Source organism: Equus caballus, chromosome 1 (assembly GCF_041296265.1).
Source record: "Equus caballus isolate H_3958 breed thoroughbred chromosome 1, TB-T2T, whole genome shotgun sequence".
Lineage (NCBI taxonomy): Eukaryota > Metazoa > Chordata > Mammalia > Perissodactyla > Equidae > Equus > Equus caballus.
Window position 1 is genome coordinate 84,006,059 of NC_091684.1, and position 20,233 is coordinate 84,026,291.

A 20,233-nucleotide genomic window follows, 5' to 3' on the forward strand; every position below is an offset into this window, starting at 1 on the left:
AAATCTTGCCATTTGCAACAACATGGATGAACCTTGAGCATATTATGCTAAGTGAAATAAGTTAGATGGAGAATGACAAACACTATATGATTTCACTCATATATGGCAGATAAAAGAACAACAAGCAAACACACAGATACAGAGATTAGACTGGTGGTTAGCAGAGGGGTGGGAGGGAGTGGGGATGTGGGTAAAAGGAGTGACAAGGAACATGTGGACAGTGATGGAGAGTAATTAGCTTTTGGGTGGTGAACAAGATGTAGTCTAAAAGAAACTGAAATAAAATGATGTACACTTGAAATTTATATAATGTTATAAACCAATGTTACCTCAATTAAAAAATTATAAATGTAAAAATAAATTAAAAATGCAAGATTTCAAGAAATCAAAATTAATGCAAAAACTATGATAAACAAAATTTCAAAATTTTAAATAAAGATGAACTGTTGTCTGCTTTGCAAAACAAGTCTATACCTTTTTTTAAAAGATATTTTTACAGCTAGCTTCATGGAGTGTATTTTCTAAATACTCATAATCAAAAGTGGAATAAATGCAAACTCACTTTTCATGACCATATTTATTCTCTACACAGCTAACACTGTAGCAGAGGAAATCTGCTGTCACGTGCCAGAACAAAGCCAGTCCTAAACTAAGATATTGAAATCCCAGTCTTGTTCACTGAAGTAGCAGAAATGGAAATATTTCATATTTTTTAATATCACTGAAAATTAAGAAACAATTTACAGAAAAATATAACAAATACATTAGGAAAAAAATGGAAAAGTATAATTCATTCTACAAAATTTAACTCAGCACTCACTTTTCATGGTGAGCTCTGCGCTAGATCTTAAGATTCATTTAAGTAAGATAGAGCTCCTGCCACCTAGAAGTTTGTAGTCTAGTGGGCGAGAGAAACAAGTAAAGAAATCATTACCACACAGTGTAATGAGCACTGCCCTTGCAGGAAGAGCACAGTGAAAATAGCCAGTGCTGCTGCATATGGCTGGCAGAAGTGCACAATGATGCAATCTCCCCAGGGGCCGAGTTGGCAGTATATTTCGAAAGTATTAAAATGTACATACCCAGGAATTCTTTTTCTAGGAATCTGTCCTCCAGAAATAGTATTGGATGTGCACAAGAAAGCTTTGCTTATAGAGGCAAAATATTCTAAACAGCTTTGATGGCCAAGAAGAGAGGAACTATTAGATTAATTATGTTCTATGTGTGTGATGGACTGTTATGAAAATATTAAAATTATGTTTCCTAAGAATAAAGATACAAAAAAATGCACATGATCTAATGTTAAGTGGAAAAGAGAATATAAAAGTATATACACATCAGTTCCCAAATTAGTTTTGTCATTGTTATTACTTGTTTTTTTTTGGGGGGGGGAAATGGGTTTGCATAAAGTTAAATTGCAAGAAAATATACAAAAACATTAATGATATTTACCTTTACCTATGGAATTATGGTTGATATTTATTTTCACCTTTTTATTTCTATATTTTTATGCAATGTACTTAGATTAATTTTAGAAGCAGTAAGTATTTTTAAAACAAAAGAAGAGATAACTAAAAGTATCTTGGAGAAAAAGCTTTAGTGTAGAGGGGGCATTTGAAATGGGCACAGAAGGATGATAAGACTCACGTGAAAAAGGAGGGGGAAAAGCGTTCTTGAAAAAGGGAACAGCATGTGCAAATGCAGAGACACTTAAGACAACTAGGATCTATTTAGCTGGAGGGAAATGCAGATAACAGCGTCTTGAAAAGGCACAAAATGTATCACTTGCAAGTGTTTCTATATTATTCACCAGCCTAGGACACCCACATTTCCCATATAATTCTGAGTTAGAATTTGAGAGCCTTAACTAGGCCCCAATAATTTACTTTGCTTTAATCATCATCTACTGAATACAAGGCCGAGCAGGGACTTGAATTTAGGTCTTCTTGTTCCAAATCCATGTCTCTTTCCCCTGCACCTTGCTGCTCTGATTGTTTGTGTTACAGTTATACACACACACACACACCCCAGAAAGTGACAATTCAGCCTAAGTAACAGAAAGCCGAGAAAATTAAGTCTGGTTATGTAAATACTGTAATTAACTAAATTTCTTGTCTTGGTGGCATCTAGTCCATTTAATACAAAAGAGAATTTGGAACTATCTGCAAATTCCCCCCACCCCCTCCAACTCCTCCACTTTTACCTTGTGTCCAAAACAAAGTTAAAACCTACATCAGCTTGTGAGAAGGAGTATGAAAATCTATTTTTATATACATTACACACCCTTCCATTTTTAAAGTCTCCTCAATCTCATACAATGATCTTTATATTCATCACCCTTCAGAGTCTGATGTATGCTGGATTGTATTGTTCAGATTTTTGTCCAACAATTCTCTTTTGCTCTTTTTTCTAAATGATTGACTAAAACATCCTTTCCTTTAAGAAAAGACTTCGTTGATATTGCATTACTAAATACTTAAATAGAGTTAAATTTGCTAAATTATACTAATAATGTCTTTGGGGTCTGACCAAATAAAGTAAATTGAGCTGTCATAAGCCCTCTTAATTTATTTGCTCAGCAGAATTGTAAATGCAGCAGAAAACAGCTTACTGTAATGTAAACAGAGCTTTCCATGTACTGCGCACAGGACAAGTTTATTTAACGTAAGATATTACACTCACCCATCATTGCTACCTTTCAGTTTATACTTTTATGGTAACAAACGGTTATAATAAACAGAGCCGTTGTGTTAAAAATCAAATAGAAGGCTCCGTGTTCTTCTTCTAGTTGAAAAGAATCTGATATTCCTCAGCTTTATACTTGCTGATACTGAAGACTCACAGACCGAGTATTTTAAAACTGGAATGGCCCTCAATTCCCAATATTGATCCACGGAGAATTTTGGTCTGTTTTTCACATCTGCTCCTCCCTCTACTATCCTTTTTCATGGGTTAGCTGATTTGTAACCAGACTGAAAAAAAATTAAGTAGCTGCCTGTAATAAAATTATTTGGATGTTTTATGGTAATGATTATTACCAATACTTCTATCTTCTTTTAAAATTATCTTGTAACAACAGCAATATTTTAGTCATGATAAAGGTATCTGTTAATATACCATTTTGAATGTTTATAAAGGAACATTTATTTCAATTTTTAGACAATTTAGGTAATTTTTCTCATAAGAGGTAAAATAGGGTTCAATACTCGTTACAAACTTGATAAAGTGTTCATGTTCTAAAAAATTATCTTTATCCAAAGCTCATAACAAATATCATGTCATTTCTCAGTAATTTGGCAAAGTAATTCACTAAATTTGAGAAATCCTCTAATGAAATATATGCTAGGCTAGAACCTAATATGTTAATAATTTACCAAGCACTTTCTGTATAATATTTTTAAATTAAAGTTAACAATTTGACTAAAACTCCGAGACTGATCTGGAAAGGGAATCACATAGGAACATTGCGTCCATCTTTCAGAACAAAGGGCAGAGTAAGTGACACCCCAACAGGCTCGTTAGGAAAGACACATTTCTGAAGCAATTATGCAGTGGATACTTTGTTAAACCTTTCCTATGTTGTTTCATTGAATCCCGGAATATCACTTTATAAGGCGCTGAATTCAGTTTAAAAAGGACACTGAGGCTGAAAGATGTTGAATAATTCACCCACGACCTTGTAATGGTGAAATGGCAGAATTCAGACTGGAATCCAAGTCTGTCTGACTTAAAGTGCATATTTTTTCAAGAACAAAGCGCTGGGTTGGGTTTACACCCAGTAGTGTGGCCGGGATGGATCCAGCATTGAACGATACACACCAAACCCAGCCAAAAAACAAGAAGATACTAAAAAGAGCATAGACGTCAAGAGAAATACTCTTAATTCATAATGTCAACTCCAACGATGCCTTCTCAATAAACTGATTCCAATTTTAAGCCCCTCCTTTCCTACCTGGACCAAAAGCTCCTGCTATAGTATCAAGTATTTGTAAATTTTTTTTTGTTTTTCTGGCACTCAGTTGCTTTTAAAGAAAAAAGTACAGGCAACATTTTTTCCTCCAGAATTTTCCCTTCTGTCCTTCCCTTTCTCTCTCACTGAATTCTTGGAATATTCTAAGAAACTGTATATAGCAACTAACTTAGAAAAGCTACTTTTACTTAATCCTCTCCTTCACATCATTTTGTATAAAGATTCTTAAGACTTTTTCTAAAATAATATTTTTAATATTGGGCAGTCATAAATCATTCTTTATCACTAAAAAGAAAAATATACTACTAGCCCTACCTAACTTACAAGGTATTTTGAAAAATCAAAGTGAAATCATTTAGTAAGTATTTTGAGAAGCTAATTAATTTTAAGTTGATGATGAAATTATGTACATACATACTTATGAATTAGATTCTAATTAAATAAAATCCGTAAAATGTGGAAAAACTGAAAAAAAATTGCTTATAAACCTGCTACCACTTTGAGTACCCAATACAACAAAAAATATATCCTCTCTTTTCTTAATACCTATATTTTTACATACATAATTTTTGTATTCTGTTTTATTTATTTAATATTATTATATGGGCAATTTCCGTGGTGTTAAGTAACATTACCAACATCCTTATCAAAGGTCCCAACTTAGAACCATTGTTTACCTTAGTCACTCCCCGTTTCTAGATGAACACTGAGATTACTCCAATTTTCTCCTACTTTAAATAGTGTTGAAATGAAAATGCACGTTGCTTACATCATACTTCACAGTATTTCAGTAGAACAGGCCATATAGACTTACACATTGCTAAGTTGTTTTTCCAAGGGATTGTACCATTTATACTGTTATTGGTAATGCATGAGCTAGCCCATTTCAACACACACGGACATCATTGAAAATGGCTTAAAAATTTGTATTTAATCTACAAAGGAAAAGTTAGCTAATGAGTTTCTCTGGGGACTGGCCCCACGGCCTAGTGGTTAAGTTTGGTGTGCTCTGCTTCAGCAGCCCATGTTTGGTTTCTGGGCATGGACCTACACCACTCATTGGCAGCCATGCTGTGGCAGAGACCTAGATACAAAATAGAGGAAGACTGGCAACAGATGTTAGTTCAGCATACATCTTCTTCAGCAAAAAACAACAGAAAAAAGTTTCTCTAATTACTGTTTAAGGTGTAGTGTTTTTGTTCTTGTTTAGATATGTTGATTACTTTTTAGTAAATGGTTGATCACATACCTTGATCATTGATCTATGAAGTGCTTACTAATGTCTTAACAGATTAATTAATACCATTATATACTAACGACAGTTTGCCTTTTTCATTTTGCCACAAATTATATTCACAGCTTAATCATCTCATAATTTGAGTTTTTACTTGGTATAAAACTTATAAATACTAATTAATTCAATTCTATTTGCCTTTGTTATTTCCTCTGTCTTCAAGGCTTAGAAAGTGCACACCACTTAAGATGTTTGGTAATTAATGTTTTTTTTTTTTTTTAATGGATCAGTACCCTCTGCAGTTGGCTGTTATGCCTTCCTCCCACCCTGGACTATTCCTTAAAGGCAGGCTTTCTGTCTTTCATCTCCAAATCCCCCAGTGCCTAGTAAACAGTACCCCATATTTACTGGCTCTGTGGACAGATGAATGGATGAATGGCTGATGATGGCAATAATGATGGCTCATGTTATTTGACTTCTGATTAAACACTGTTCTAATCACTCTTATAAATATTGACTCCTTAATGCATTAAAGTTTCTATTCTTAGCTGCACTTATTTAACAATCTTGGAAAGAGTCAGAAATCCACCTCAGATAGCCTGCTTTTCTAATGATGGGGCATTAGAGAATAATTGTCAAACTTCCACCTCCACCCCATGTCTTAGAGGAAGGCTGCACTGTCCACCAGCAATTGTGAAATAAACATGCATGTGAAGTGCTACAAAACATTGATCACATCCTCTATCCATTCCAGCTGCTGTTGTGAATCCATTTTCTCACCTCAGGTGCCCAGACGCCTTAGTCTTGAAACATGTCTGTCACATGAGTGATAACGCTCCATTAAGTTGCCTGTGTCATTTTTCCTTTATCAGTAGAAAGATAATAATAATACAATTTCCTTCACAAGAGTGCTATGAGGAGTGAATGGGAAATTACTTAGGGCAATGCCTGGCACCTGGAAGAGCTCCATAACTCTTAGCTATTATCAACAACATCATTATTATTAGACCAGCGAGCATCACCCATGAATTCATTCTTTCTCCTCTGCCAAACTAGACAAGTTTCTGGGAAAGAATTTTATTTCATATCTATATGGTTCAATTCCCCGACTTTCACTTATTCTTCAACATTATAATTGAAGTACCATTCATTAAGATACTACCTCCAATGTCAATCGTCTCCCCATTGCCAAATCCACTGGTCCACAGAACAAGACAAAACAATCATCTCTTACCCTAAACCTCTGAAACCTTCTAACCTTTCTGTCATTAATGATGCCAGAGACCTCAGTACTGTTCTTGCTCTTTCTTTTTCCATCTGCCCCCACAAGTAAATAATCATCAAGCAAATAATCAACCAATCCAATCCTTCCACCTTCAAAAGGCTCTCCTTCCTCTCCAATTCCACTCTAGCAATTCATGCCACCCCTCTAGGCCACTGCGAAATATGTATGCAACATTCTCTCTTCCATTTGATTTGTATTTTTCTTCATCTAAGACGTGAAATTCTTTTGTCAGAGTCATAATTCTAATTATATTATCCAGTTGATTTTTTCCCCCAAATTCTGTGGGATCAACTGAATTGAACACATACTTTTTAGCATGACATTCCAGCTCTTCCATGATCTAATTCCAGCCTGCCTTCCCAGTCTTCCATCTCTCCATCCTTCTCTATCCCTCACACTTGACTTCTCTCCTTGACAATGTTCCACCCGCTTTCAGATCTCAGCTTATCTGGCAGGGCCTCTAGTGAAGTCTTTCTTGTTCCCTCAGCACAAATTAATTGCTTCCTCTTGTATAAATCCCTAGCATTTTATATACTTCTCAATTTATTCAAAACATTCTTTTTATTACAGTTGTGTATGAAATGTCTGTCTCTCCTATTATATTGTAAAATCCCTTGTTTATCTTTGCGAGATTCGTCGTACCCAGTAGAAGAATGTGTGTCTGTGTGTGTGTGTTATTTAACTCTTTTAGACCTTATTTTCTCCTTTTTTTAAAAAGAGAAAGCAATTTAAAATATAAAGAGAGAAGCCAGGTGGAATAAAATATAATGGGCTTTCATATTTTCTCTGGTACATACAAATTCTGTGACTCTTGAGGGAAGACCTACAACCAGCCTAAGGCTTCTTACTCATCAGCAAAGCAGGACACTAATAACTAAGCTGAAGGGTTCTCATAAGAACTGGAAAAAACATACGACATGCTGGCGTGATGCTTGGCGCTTAGCACTCAAAGGTCACGATCGTAATTATTAAAACCAAATGCCTCATAAGCTATTTTTTTGGTAGGCATTACATAACACAATAAACGTGGAAGGATTTTGAAAGCCATAAAATATGAAACACATATTTTTCACAAAAGAGCTCAAGCAATACAATCAGGAGAAAAGGAAGGTCTCAACAAATATTTAATTGAATCTTCTTTTACTCTCAAATTCTCTGTGATGACTGAAGTCTCAGTCAACCAATTTTAGGTATATCTAGTCTTTGATGAGTCAAAATATTATACTGACTAATGCTCAAAGGAAAAAAAATATTTTTCTTCACATTTTCACTTCCTAAGCATTTCTTCATACTCTTCATTAAAGCAAGTACTTTCGACAAAATACTCTGGATTTATTATATACAGCTTTCAATGTCACAATCACCTTAAACAGCCGGAAAAATCTTATCCTAGCAGCAGTTTTTCTTCACAGACACTTTGATGTGATCTTTGCAATTCCAGCTTCATTTGTGCTTACATAAGTGTGGTTTATTGGCAATTTTTTCCAGATTTCATGTTCTTGTAATTATTTGTTTAGAAAAAACTGATGTCAATTTTATATTCATAACACTACAAGAAGAAGCTTTCCTCGGTAAACTGCAGAAGACTTCAGTAAGAATTATTCACTTTAATACCATATTAGGAGACTATATGAGTCATGACAAGTTATACAATCATCAGATTATTCCTCAAATACACGACTTTTCCATAAATGACTTTCATCCTCTATGAACACCAAAAACTGCAAGTCACATATGGGAGGAGAAACATACTGTAAATTCACTTCAAATATTTTTATAAGTGAGAACAATTACCTCAGACTTTTGCAATTCACTATTAAATAGAATAAAATAAGCTTTGTTATCTCACAATAAATTAAACACATAAAACCATCAAGCACTAATACTTTGCACAATCAAATGAAACTGTTAAAGATAGGTGGATCTATTAAAATTGATACTTTTTTCTTATTTGCAAATACAGTTTTAAAACCTCGGACTTGATTAAAATGTAGCCCAAGAACTTGTGCATATTAACAACTAACACGTCCACCAGCGGGGAGAGAAAGGCAACCAGCACAGAGAATGCACCAGAAAAGAAACTACACAGATTCTAAGTACAGAATGAGTATTCTGACCTTCTCTTGCCATGTCTGTTGACCATGTGAGAAAGTTTAAGTCTCTGTCATTTTTAAGCCCCTTCTAAATTCAAAAGTAAAAAAAGTAAAACCTATGTCACAAGTTCAATCAACTTTTTAAAATTCCCTGCTTATATTTTTCTTTTTCTTCTTTTCTAATCAGAATGAAAAAAAAAGTGAGAACATGCTCTCTCAGAGCCACCTCAAAGGGTCTGATCCTCATTCTCCATTCATGCTCAAATGACCACTGGCAAGGTAAACACATGCAGCCAGTTCTTGCCCAAACACATCTATTTCCAGAGACAGTCCGTATCTCTCAACCTGAAAAATTTATTAACCTCAGGAACACAAAAAGAAAACACAGTTGTCTCTATGTATGTACGCATCAAGAACTAACGTACTTAATCTGCCGTTAATATGAAATGACAAACAATCTGAGACAACTTGATATCGACCCCACTATTTGAAAGGAAACATTTGAGAAAGCATGCAATTATGTACACTTTGAAAATTAAGATAGAGGCTGTCTCTTTTCTAGGTAGACAATGAAATTCAAATAGCATCAGATGCTAAAAACATAAATGACATATTTGAAGTTTTATCTTAATTTCTCTTAAATGTTTATTTGTTATCAAAGATTTTAAGATTCTTCATCTGTGCATGGTAACATGAGGCAACAGTTCAGCTAGTAAGAAGTGTATGGATTCTGACACACACAAACAGCTTTATAAACAAATTGGTCATGGTAAGATTTGAAGAAGAATTTAGTTTTATTTAAAATTATTAGTTACAACTAGAAAAAATAAGCAAAAGCTTTAATAACCCGGGAAAGCCTTTCCTAGTCTCTCCCAGGGATTGCTTTGACAGGATCTGCATTGCTTTATTTTATCACAGGTCACAAACAACTTCACATTTACATTGTCTATGGACCTTTCCAAAATGTGCTGACAGTTGGCTTGAATGGTCCACTTCATGTCCACCCCTCTCTCCAACATTGGAACAAGGCCAGTCTATGGTTTGCAGACTGATGTGTCCAACTATAATGCTGCTAATTCTTGCACCCTCCACTTGTAGGCTGAATTCTGCTCAACTGTAGAGAAATACTGGAAGCTCAGAATAAAAAATGAAGCAATAGACATGTCAACTCACCCTTCTCACTTTTTATAGGGACAAGAGATTTCAAAATATCTTAGTAGATATTGATGAAAGGTTCAAGTATTTAAGAATTTACTTAGAATGCTTACACAGAAAAGCATGGAAACTAGCTCCGATTTAGGTAATGACTGTGCTTTTGTTTGCTTTTTTGTTTCATCTTACTTTTGCTTAACTCAGCCAGGAAGCAACGGCTCTAATAATTTTTCCAATTATAAATGTTCTTTCACATTTTGTTTCCATTTCAGATCTATTCATCAGCAAACGATGATACATGCTTAAAATAATAACCAATAATTTGGGGAAACTTTATAAACTCTTCCACTAGTTAATAATCACGATCAGGAGAATTTATTTTTGCTTATTTTTCCATTTTTGTCCTCAGTCTGCTGGTTCATGCATTTAGCTGTCAACACTAAGAGTACTAAGCCATCAAAAGACAAACACCACCCAGAGTAATGTCTGCCTTACAAACAAAGAGTAAATGCAAATTCAGTCACCCAGGGGATGCTGAGCTGTTTATGGAGTTTAACCATCAAGATGTCTGAGCTAATATTACAGGGCTCCAGGCAAGGATTAAGAAATTATTTAATTAGGTACAATTTCGGGCTTGTGTCATTTTAGTGCTATTATAAAGGACACATTTGTTAACTGGCTGAAGAACAACAGAGCACTGAGACCTGTTCTCTGGCAAAAAATAATACATTCAACAAATATTGATATGGACAATGAGATAGGAATATTTTCACTAAGAAAGGTAGAACTAAACATCCCTTTAATGATATGTCTTATAGTCCTTTAACCCGCAAGTTGGAAAAACTTAACACCCACATGTAGAGTGAGCCTTTCCCTTAAAGCTAGTATTTCTTCTAAACAGGATACACTCATTGTCCAAGACCAGCAGCTCAGTCTCCTAGTTGGACTTTCTGGTCTCCTGTCCTCTTTTCTCTTTTCTTTGTGACTCACTTTCAAGAACTACCTTCTACCCTTTCACTCATGTCCAAACCTACCAGCTTCCTAGCCCTGTAGCGAGGCCTTTTAAACTTTCGGATATCAACTCCTTGCACATTATTTCCCAAAATCTAGTAGGCTGATGCCATGCCCTAGTTAAAGGCACAATGGCTGCCTTTTGCTCCCTACTGAACCTTCTCTGTACTGACAGCCTCACTCTGTGTCCTAGACATGCCCAGTCTACACCATTCAGGTGCAAAGACCCCAGCATAATGATATTGAAATGACCATATTAGATCATAATAAGCCACTGAGGCCTAAGTCTAAAGGAGTTTTAATAATTTGTACTTTTTATTTACTTATTTGTTTCTTTTGCTAAGGAAGATTTGCCCTGAACTAACATCTGTTGCCAATCTTCCTCTTTTTGTGTAGATGATCCATCACTACCACATGACCACTGACAGTGGTGTAGGTCTGTGCGTGGGAACTGAACCTGGGCTGCCAAAGTGGAGCATGCCGAGCTTAACCACTAGGCCACCAGGGCTGGCCCTATTTTTAATTAGAAATTTTCCAACATGATCTCTCCTATCCTTTTTGTACCCTATTTCAGTTTTCCCCTTTCATTGTCCTTACAAACTTCCAGGAGTCCAGTGTCCTGCCACCACTTACTAGCGTCAAAGCACTGACCCCAGCCCCCCATCAGCTATTGCCCTCAGAAGTACCACAGATGCTAATATTACTTTTCCTTCCTCAGCAATCTTTACCTTTTCCCATTAGTAACTAAGTATAAAAGCTTTGAAGTGTTCTTGTTATTATTATTAATGTCAGCAGAGCCATTTAGATCTCAGAAGACAGCCACTATCTTGACCTGACGACCCAGGATAACCCAGGTGTTCCAATCCAACACAAACCCAAGGAGCCCCTTTCCAAATTGTACTTTCACTAACCATTATAGAGCGGCCTTCAGTGGAACTGCTGGTCTATCCAGGGCAATTTGCCTTTTCAGTAACTGCCATTAACTTCTCTGAGCCTGTAAATTTTCACACTAAGCATGCCAAGAGAAGATGCTGCTGCAAGTATTTAAGAAACTGGCTGTGAAGCTAGGCTCGACTTATACAACTACTTAGGAGGGGAACCATTATGTTCATTACAACTGGGGTTGTACTTTGATTCTATATGAAACATTTTTTTGTTTCCAGAGTCCCTAAGTTACTTTGGTTTTCTGTTCTTTGATGACTGGTGCACACTTGGGCAACCTTTTCCATATGTAATATCAGACTTCTGGAATAGGTTTTAGAAGCACATGACTACTAACAAATAGTATACTGTAAAATAGCTATTTTTTCTTAGATTGCACACTTAATCAGAAAGCCGCAATGTTCTAGAAGATATTCCTAAATTCATGAAAGTAAAAATTATCTCTTCCAACACATAGGTCTTTTAAAGCTTTTGTAGCTCAGGAAACCTTCTTGAATCTCAAATACTGAGTCACTGTTGTGACTGACACAACAGTTCTATCAAGTTCATAGTGACCACAGGTTCACCATGACTCCATGTCATGCAAATGATCAACAAAAAGGAGATTATACAACAAGCTTTGGTGTATCAAAGTAAAATATAGAAATAGATTCCATAAGGGTCAACAGGCCAAGATAAAGCAGCATAATGCCCTGCCTAGCTTGAGCAAATCAAAATAGAATCTTGTTCTTTATTGGTACGTTTATAAAGAGCAACTCCATTTTCAGTTGGATATGAGTTTGAAATCACACTCAGAGTTAGCTTTACCTGAATATGTCTGTGTGTGTTTGTGCGTCAAAAATCAGCACTATTTATAAATAACTTATGTAAGTTTTACATCTCAAGACTTTAGCTATGGTTTGAGAGAGTAAATCTTTCTTAACTACTAATAAAACAACCTGGGGTGGAAATAAATGTAAGTGTACCTAAAATATAATATCGTGAAAGATGGTTTATGTGAGAGTTTTAGCATGTTTTATTTTAAAATGTAATGTGCTTATGGCTGAAGGAGAAATGCAGTGAGCAAGAAGTCCTTAACGAGCTTTAAGATCTTCGATTGTATCTGCCGTTTCTACTCTATGTGACCTTCACCATGAGATTCCTCCATTCCCTTCTTCCAATACCCCAGTGAAGATCATAGTTACTCAGCAGGCAAAGCATTAAGAATATCATAAGGCCTTAGAAATTTGCAAGGATAATTCAAAAATCCTTCTAGTTTTTATCTTGAATAGATAAAATGCTTTGGCTCTTTTTGTGCCAGCTAAAAAATCCTATCAATGGTCTCTGGTTTCAGATTTCAGTCTCAGATTCCCTCAGTTATTCCAGTGAACCTTTTGGACTCTCATTTCTATTTTGTCATTTTTCATTTTCCACCACTTCAAAGGTGTGCACGGGTCCCATAAGAAAAGCTTTTCATGCCACCATAATCCCCGAGCTCCCCAAGACCACTAGAGGGAGCAGACACTGTCCCAGAGCAGACGGTGTAATTTCAAAGTTCTGAAAGAAGCACGACCAAGCCATCAAGAATTATTTAACTGAAACAGAAATAAAAATTGTAATTACCCACTAGATTGTAAAGTGTGTGAGCCATTCATTTTTTAAAAAAGAGTTCCTGTGTGTGATATGTTGTGCCTGGTGAGCCATTCATGTTCTGGTCTGGACTTGGAAATCCCATGATAGGTCACTTCATTAGGGCATCCTTAATGAAAAGATCAAACAAAAAGTGGGAGGTGAAAGCATAACTCCCAATAAAGGTGGAATAACAGCAACACTCAAGTCAGAGTTTTATCAGGAAAAGACGCTGGGGAAAAGAACAAGGCATAAAGATAAAGCCTCACATGGCTACTAAAATTAATATCCTTGCTCTAGAAGAAAATGCAACTATTACTTTGAGGTTTCCCAATGGGAAGCACTTGAAGGTAGAAGGTTATAAGAAACACCAGACAGAAAAAGCATCTGACATGATTAGTGAATGTGAGAGAAATTTATAAAGCTTTCCAACTTACAATCAAAACAAGGCAAGTAACTATCCGCTGGCTGGTCTGACAGGTTGGTGAGATAGATGAACAAGTACAACAGTAGATTCAAAGGAACAAATAAAGCTGTGTTATCTCCGGATTGCACACACCGCTGGGCTGCCCACATTAAAATGCTAAGGGCAGGAACAACCTGCCCACTCATTTCATAATGGTCTAGTGAGAGCAGCCCAGGACATGCAGCTCTGTTTACCGTGAGGAAAGCAGGTACACATCCTGCAGCCCCTGCTCCAGGACGCTGAGGACCAACTGCACACAAAGACCTCCAAATTCCTAGCGGCTTGTGTCCCTCAGACTCGCCAGTTCAGAAACGCCTTGACTGGCCAAAAGTGGTACTTTTAAATTAATGTGCTTACAATCTGCTGGAAAACTTCAGGAAGACTCTCCCAAACCAGTCTTACTGCCTTTTAAAATACTAAGCTCAACAGCCAAGATTTCTCTCCCTCTCTTTCTCACGTGCCCATGAGCTCATGCACGCGCTTGCACACACACACACACACACATACACATGCATACACAGATTCATTTATAAAATTTGTCTCATATGATCATTATTTACAACACCTTTCAAAATTATTTTCAAAAACTACCACGACTTTAATTCTCAAAAGAGAAATGTGATCCTCCTAACAATACCTTATATAAAGCTCTAGCAGTGCAAAATATCACACTATGGAAATGTATGGAAAAAATGGTATAAAGTGCTTTCCAGGAAAATAAAAGGTCCATTTGAGTTCAAAATTAAATCTAGGCACAATATAAACATAGTGGAATTCACTACCTCTCGACATTATCTGTAAAGCTTGAGAACACTGAGTACATGTTTTAAAGTATGGACACTTAGCAAAAATAAATATGAAACTTCCAAATGCCTAGCCTACCTCAGAAATTGATTTGCAGGAAAGCTGCAGGTACAAACATTCATCCACTTATTCACTCAGTGTTTCCTTGGGATAATTCCAAGAGGCAACCCCACCAGCAAGAGTGGCAAAAATTTTTATTGCATCCTTAAAAGCACTGAGCATTCTTCACTAGTTTTTTTTTATTTCTAAAAAAAATAATTAGGCAACTATTCATATATTTTCCTTTACTCCAAATTGTATGAAACATTTATTCCTAGGAAAGAAATGGGAAGAATGCTGCCATCGACAGGCAGCTGAGTCCTATCATAAGGTCCTAAAGCAACAGACAGTATGAGAAGGAAAAACTCTCAAGAGGTCTGCTTCCCTTCCTACAGACTGATGTTTGGAAATTTCAAATTCCTAATCAAAATACCCATTATCATTTCCTTTCAAAGCAATTAGAATCCCAAAAGTCAATCTCAATGTATGCTTCCTCCCCTCCTTCTCTCTTTCCTTCCTTCTTTCTCTGTCTTCTCTCTCTCCACCTTCCCTCTTTCTCTCTCAATACCAAGCAAATATTATATGCTAGAATACAAATTCACATATGCAGGGATTTTTGTCTGTTCTGTTCATTGATGTGTTGCAAGTATTTAGAGCCTAGCACACAGTAGGTGCTCAACAAATATCTGTTGAATTGAACTGAATATGCCCATTACTGAGAAGAGAGTAGTAAATAAGACACAGTTCCCAATCTCAAGGCAGTCATTATATCTGAGGAAAAAACAAGATTATCATACAAACATGTGTTAAGTGGTAAATTATAGGAGGCATGCACAAAATGTTCTTGGAAAACAGAGGACAGCATAGTAACTCTACTTCTATATAGATGATGTGTCTTCGGAAATATCCAAGAAAGGATGATGTTTATCTTAAGTTAGGAAAGAGGAATTAGTTAGACAAACAAGGCAAGAAAGGGCCTTCCAGGTACAAGAAACAGGACTTGTAAAGACATGGCGTATGAGATCACAGTGCATCACCTGCTGAACTATAGGGAGCTTGTTTAGAAATGAGGGTACCACAGTTATCATGCATTACACTCCAGTGTAACTGATTGGAACCCACTGAAGAATTTTAAACAGAGAAGTAACTTGATCAGACTGTGATCTTCAGACAGGAAGTTTTGAGGTCGGGGGAGGAGGGGAGACGGGAAAGACTGAAGCCTAATTAAGGATTAATTGCATTTGTTTAGGCAAGAAATGAGAAGAGCCTGAATTAAGGCTACAGAGGTGCTTTTAAAGGAAAGGGGGGGTATAAAAGAGATATTTAGGAGATAAGATTGGAATGATTGAAGTACAGGCTGGAGGGAGGCAGCCAGAGCAGCAGCAGGGGAATTTGTGTTGCATCTGAGTTTTCTGAATTGGGCAACTGACGGTCTCTGAGTTCTATTCACTGAAATCACGGATAAAGGTGGAATAAAGGTTCTGGTATTTGAAGAGCGGTCAGTTTGGGTCCTAGGTTTGAGCTGGAGGTTTGGGGAATCTGATAGAGCTGTGGATTGGACAATTGAGAACAGCCGTAGAGACGAAGACAGAGCACTGGGCTGGCTGAAAAGCCTGAATTGATAAAGTCAACATTGGCGATAAAGTATTCCAGAGTTCGGTGAGGGAGGATAAAGAAGAGGATGGAGCTCAATAAATACATTTTGAATTAATAAAAGGACAAGAATACTATCCTGTGGAGCCCCAGTATTGGAAAATAAAAGAGTCTATGAAAGCAGCTAAGAAAGTGATATTTGTATATTACTTAACAGATGTCTTATCTTTGGATAGAAAATGCATTTGAATGAATTTGACAGTTTCTCTTTTAGTTCAAAAGTACCAAAGAAAACTCAATCTTCTCTTTAAATTAGATTATTAAATGATACCGTAATTCGTTTTCATAATTCCATGTTCACACATATCTTGCTGCTTATCACATCACATTTTCAGACAATGACCATCAGAACCAATTTAACAAACTAAACAAAGTAGATATCCTAGCAGAGCACTCATAACTGACACATCATGGGGTCAGTGTAAGCCCAAATCGGTTCACTTCTGCAAAAGTAATTCTGCTCACAATCTACACATGGAGCATTTCTCCTTACACTCTTCATATAGCAAATAGGAGCAGCACAGTGGCAACTAATTAGGCAAGATTAAATGCAAATGAAACCCAGATGACCAAAGAGGAGGACTAATATATTTCAATATGAATATAGAATATGAATTAATTTTCAAATCTATCATGTCAAATCACAGAAGCACAGACAAGCTCATTTAATGCCCCTGAGAAGTTATCAACCAATAACAAGAGGTTCCCAGGAGATCACAAGACTGCTTATGGAATGACTGGGTAGGTAACCACCAAACAGACCACTTCCAAAAGGGATTTTGAATTTAGACCTCTCGCTTGTCTTTCTCCTCTTCCCCATCTAGACTCCCTTGACAGTCATCATCCATAAACCATCTTAAGGTAACATATTCCCCTTTCACGACTGCTCTCACATCTACATTCTTCAAGGATAAGGGAAATGGTTACAGAGAAAGTGTGAGTTGTGTGATGAACACCAAGGGGGAACCGTCTTCCCCACTCTCTCCTCATGGCGGGGGCTTGCTGACTTTTTCTAACTGGTCAAAGCTACAGTTTCTAGCATTCTAGAAGATTTACCCTAAGCCAGATTATCCCTGACTCTTGGGAGAAAGTATCTGGATACGGTAAAATAGAAGTGAAAGTAGTTTAGGATTATGTTCCAAAGTTTAGTTAATCAGCATTTCAAAATCCGTAAGGTAGGGAAAAAAGCATCCTTGTTAGCTTAATTTCTTCAAAGGGTGCCAAACACTGTTTTCTACCTCTTTGCATCTTTCATATACTTAATAGGCACTAAATGAATGCAATGAACCACTGTAAACTCAAGTGGTAACTGACACTATCCTTGACTGTAAATTTCAGAACACGGGAAAGGCAGGGAACCTTGGGAAACTTAGACCAACAGACAGTAAGTCTTTCTCTTTGAACAGCAGTGCCTGACCTTGAACTCTAGGTTTATTTTTGCACCAACCTGAGTTCACGCATAGTAACCTTTAGGAATAATATTTATTTCCTTGTTAGTAAAGAGGCTATTGTGTTATGTAAATCCACTGAACCTTGTTAATTTCATTATTTGGCATGCTTAGTTATATCCTCACGCATTTTAATTACTATTTTATAGCCTTTAAAAATCATTTTCCTGAAAATGAAAATCAGTGAAGCAGATTTGATAATCTGTGGAAGATTGATAGAAAAAAAAGCTGTTATGTGATCCTTATAAACCTCATAAATTTATGTTAGGGAGAAAATAAACTAGGTTGCATAGATTTATTAGGTAAATTGATTTTACTCCTTTGTACCCCCAAAGCATTCTATAAGCTTAGTAGGTACCTATAAATTTTTCATGAACAAGTGAATAAATGAGTTAATTTCATTAGGCTTTTCAATATGTAAGGATTATGAAGGTCCCATTCTATCACTCACAGTGCAAAGTCTGGCTTAGTAGTGTAACGTTGTATGGATCAGAGGCAGACACTGTTTTAAAAGAAACTCCAATATCAACTAAAAGTAATGGACATTATGATTTTCAATATATTGAAAATGCTTTTCTATTATTCACTGAATATTACAAGTAGCTAAGATCTCCTTAGTCATTATTCTCCTCTCATGCTCTAAAGGCTCGTATCTTACAATAAATGTACTTACTTTAGAAAAATCAACATACCAGGAAACATCTGAATGCAAAAAGAAAACAAACAAAAAACCTAACAGGAAAACAGCAAGGAGCTAAACTCCTATCAGCCTTTTGAGGTGTATATATATATATATATATATTTGGGGAAATATATATATGTCTAGGGGGGTAAAAATTCCTTGGATTTTAGGTATGTAAATTGTTTTTTACAACTGAGTTTATCCTCCACATCATTTGTCATCAGGGTAATGCAAATTAAAACAACAGTGAGATACCACCAAATGCCCATTAGAATGGCCAAAATCCAGTACACTGACACCATCCAATGCTGAGAAGGATGTGGAGCAATGCGACCTCTCATTCATTGCTGGTGGGTATGCAAAATGGTACAGCCACTTTGGAAGACAGTTTGGCAGTTCCTTACAAAACTAAGCATACACTTAACCCTACGATCCAGCAATCACGCTCTTTGGTATTTACCCAAAGGAGCAGAAAGCTTACGCCCACAGAAACCTGCATGTGAACGTTTATAGCATCTTTATTCATAACTGCCAAAACATGGAAGCAACCAATATGTCCTTCAGTACATGAATGGATCAATAAACTGTGGCATATCCAGACAATGGAATAGTATTCAGTGCTAAAGAGAAATCAGCTATCAAGCCATGAAAAGACATGGGAGAAACTTAAATGCATATTAGTGAGTGAAAGAAGCCAATATGAAGGGGCTACATACTGTACTATTCCACCTGTATGACATTCTAGTAAAGGCAAAACTATGGAGACAGTTAAATGATGAGTGGTTGCCAAGAGTTGGGGATGGGGAGGGAATAATAGGCAGAGCACAGAGGATTTGTAGGGCAGAGGACAGAGAATTTATAGTACCTGTAGGATACTATAATGATGGAAATATGTCATTATACATTTGTCCAAATTCATAGAATGTCCAATAAACACCAAGGGTGACCTGTAATGTAAACTGTAGACTTTGGGGGACTATGACATGTCAATGTAAATTCATCAGTTGTAACAAATGTACCATTCTGCTGGGGGATACCGATAATGGGGGAGGCTGTGTACGTTCGGGGGCAGGGGGGATATGTGGGAAATCTTCTCAATTTTGCTGTTAAACTAAAACTGCTCTAAAAAATAAAGTTTTAATTTAAAAAATTGAGTCTACCAAGTTGAGGACTTAGCCAGCTAACTATATCAATGTTTTCCAAAAATTCACTTGAACATGGTTTTCTTCTGATCACTTTTGCCAATGAATGAAAAAGTACCCAGTGGTCACATGAAAACTATACCTATTGACTTGTAACTGTTGAACCTATCTTGGACGGATGCACAGTGGTAGTCTGTGAGAGTTTATGAAACTATATGCATTTTGGTCATTTATTAACTTAATTTGCAGTCAAAAGTGAAAATTCCAAAAATGTGTAAAGTTACAGAATTCACCTATTTTTACACGATATAAAAATACTTAAAGGACTGAGTGTTTGTTTACTTAATCAAATGGCTTTATATAACTTGAGCATGTATTTTATTTAACTGTAATCAAATGTTTAGTAAGTTTAAGAATTATAAAGATGGCAGAACCTGTGTGTAGGTATTTTGAGAAAATTTAAAAGAATTACCGTTGAGACATTACAGGAGAAAAACTCATAATAATGAAGATGGGCAGAAAATACTGACAGAAGGGGAAAAGTAATTAAATGCAAAGAGAAGAAAAATGCAATCAGACTAACCAAATAAAAACACCAGATAAGAAAATCAACGTATTGTCAGAAGTGTAAAAGACTAAAGCACAGAAAATATCTGCCATACACTTGAGTTCTGCAGTGTAAAATGCTGAGGCAAGAGTTAAAC

The 20,233-nt window shown here is 36.3% G+C and overlaps 1 protein-coding gene across 12 annotated transcripts in view; it reads right to left on the reverse strand.

Moving 5' to 3' along the window:
* The window catches only part of CHRM3 (cholinergic receptor muscarinic 3), a 453,733-nt gene that overhangs the window by 400,638 nt on the left and 32,862 nt on the right, over positions 1-20,233 (reverse strand). Inside the window, exon 1 of one of the 12 annotated variants that reach the window (XM_070263181.1) lies at positions 13,733-13,831. The exons of the other annotated variants lie outside the window; for them this stretch is intronic. The gene's annotated coding sequence lies outside the window, so the exon portion shown is untranslated. Of the gene's footprint in view, positions 1-13,732; positions 13,832-20,233 lie in introns of those variants that run through there. 12 annotated transcript variants of the gene reach the window in all.